Genomic DNA, 2,676 nt, shown 5'->3' on the forward strand with positions numbered 1-2,676 from the left:
TTTTTGAGACGGAGTCTCACTCTGTTGCCCAGGCTGGAGTACAGTGGCACAGTCTTGGCTCACTGCAAGCTCTGCCTCCCAGGTTCACGCCATTCTCCTGCCTTAGCCTCCTGAGTAGCTGGGACTACAGGCGCCTGCCACCATGCCCTGCTAATTTTTTGTATTTTTAGTAGACACTGGGTTTTACCGTGTTAGCCAGGATGGTCTCGGTCTCCTGACCTTGTGATCCACCCACTTCAGCCTCCCAAAGTGCTGGGATTACAGGAGTGAGCCACCGTGCCTGGCCTGTCAGTATACCTTTTCTTGACCTAGTCTTCCACTGTAAGCTTCAGAAGGCAGTGAGTAGAAAGAGCACTGACCTGGGCTCATATCTTAGTTATGCCATATTCTAGGTGTCTGACTTTGAATAGATTAACTAAACCTCCATTTTTTATTTTAACTAAAAAAAAAAATGGCAATGACAGTATCTGATAGTTATGAGAATCAAATGAGATAATACATGCATATTTCCTTAGAACAGTGTTCAGCACATAATGGAAACTTAAATCTTTTTTTTTTTTTTTAAGAGTCTCCCTCGTTGCCCAGGCTGGAGTGCAATGGCATTGTCTCGGCTCACTGCAACCTCTGCCTCCTGGGTTTCAAGAGATTCTCATGCCTCAGCCTTCCAAGTAGCTGGGATTACAGGGGCGTGCCACCACACCTGGCTAATTTTTATATTTTTAGTAGAGACAGAGTTGACCAGTCTGGTCTCGGATTGCTGACCTCAAGTGATCTGCCCTCCTTGGCCTCCCAAAGTGCTGTGACTACAGGTGTGAGTCACCACGCTCTGCCAGTATTTAAATGTTAATAGTTATCCAGTCTTATATTCAGGAAAAAAAAGAAATCTGAATAGGATACTTTCAATGAGTCTTTGTTTCAGCAGTGGTGTGCCAATCCATAGTGAATTTTGAAAGCTTGTTAAATTTTCATTAATTTTGTGAAGTGGTTATTGAACAAGGCATTATTAAAAGTTACATTAACTAAACTTACAATTGAATAAGTTATATTAAAAATAAAGGTAATACACCAGGCGTGGTGTCTCACACCTGTAATCCCACCACTTTGGAAGGCCGAGACAGATGGATCTTTTGAGCTCAAAAGTTTGAAATTAGGCTGGGCAAACCCCGTCTCTACAAAAAAATAAAACCTACAGAAATTAGTTGGGTGTGGTACGTGAATGTAGTCCCAGCTACTTGGGAGGCTGAGGTGGGAGGATGGCTTGAGCCTGTGTGGTGGAGGTTGCAGTGAGCTGAGATTGTGCCATTGCACTCCAGACTGGTGATAGAGCCAGATCTTGTCATAAAATAAAATAAAATAAAAGTAGTAAATATTAACAACTCATCTCTTCCTGATTATTTTACTCTTATCTGTGCTCTTGAATTTACTTCCACTGCATCTGGATATTCCACTCTTTTTTCATTCATTTTTCTCTTTGCTTTTCAGTTTGGGAAGTTTCCTATTGACATATTTTCAAGCTCACTGATTTTTTTTTCCTTTGTCAGGTTCAGTCTACTGATGAGCCCACCAAAGGCATTCTTCATTTCTGTTACAGTATTTTTTTATTTCTAGCATTTCCTTTTGATTCTTTAGAGTTTTCATCTCTTTGCTTACATTACCCTTTGTTCTTGAATGTTGTCCTCTTTTTCCATTAGTGTCCTTAACATATTAATAGTTATTTAAAAATCTCAGTCTGATAATTCCAAAATTTCTGCCATATGTGAGTCTGGTTCTGATGCTTGATTTGTCTTTTTTGAGATGGAGTCTCACTCTGTCACCCACGCTGGAGTGTAGGGGCACGATCTCAGCTCACTGCAACCTCCGCCTCCTGGGTTCAAGCAATTCTTTTGCCTCAGCCCCCTGAGTAGCTGGGATTACAGGTGCCCACCACCTTGCCTAGCTAATTTTTGTATTTTTAGTAGAGACGGGGTTTTTGCCATGTTGGCCAGGCTGGTCTCAAACTCCTGACCTCAGGTGATCTGCGCACCTCAGCCTCCCAAAATACTGGGATTATAGGCGTAAGCTATTGCTCCTGGCTTGCTTTGTCTTTCTAGATTACACACACACACACACACACACACACGTGTGTGTATATATATGTATATGTGGGTATATAAATGTGTGTATGTATATATATATTTTGTTTACATTTTAGCATGCCATATAATTGTTTTAAGTTGGACATTATGTATTGGGTAAGGGTAAGGTTTTGTGTTTATATGGCTAGGAATTAGGTTGTGTTTACTGTTTGCTATGGCTGTAGGTGTTAGATGCTAAAATTTCCTCTGGTGTCCTTGTTTTTGCCTCCCTTGCTCTTCAACTTTCCTTAGAGACTCTTCCTGAAATAGGCTCTGGGCCTTGCAGTTTTTTCCGTTGTAATCCCATTATTAAACAGGAACCCTATTAAAGTGGATGGGGGAAAGCATTTCGTAATTATATTATTAGGTCTGTCTTTTATTGCACGTGTGACCTTCACAACTGTCTCATTTTTAGAGGAGGCTTCTGTTGGGTATATATCCCTTCTTCTACATTGGTTAGGCTCTGTTCAACAGTTTCCCTTGAAGGCAGGCCTTTGTTAAGGAGCATAGAATGCTCTGGGTGTATTTCACAATGGCTAACTTCTCTCTCTCCCTGTTGGAA

This window comes from Mandrillus leucophaeus, unplaced genomic scaffold (genome assembly GCF_000951045.1).
Source record: "Mandrillus leucophaeus isolate KB7577 unplaced genomic scaffold, Mleu.le_1.0 Scaffold313, whole genome shotgun sequence".
In the NCBI taxonomy this organism is placed as follows: Eukaryota; Metazoa; Chordata; class Mammalia; order Primates; family Cercopithecidae; genus Mandrillus; species Mandrillus leucophaeus.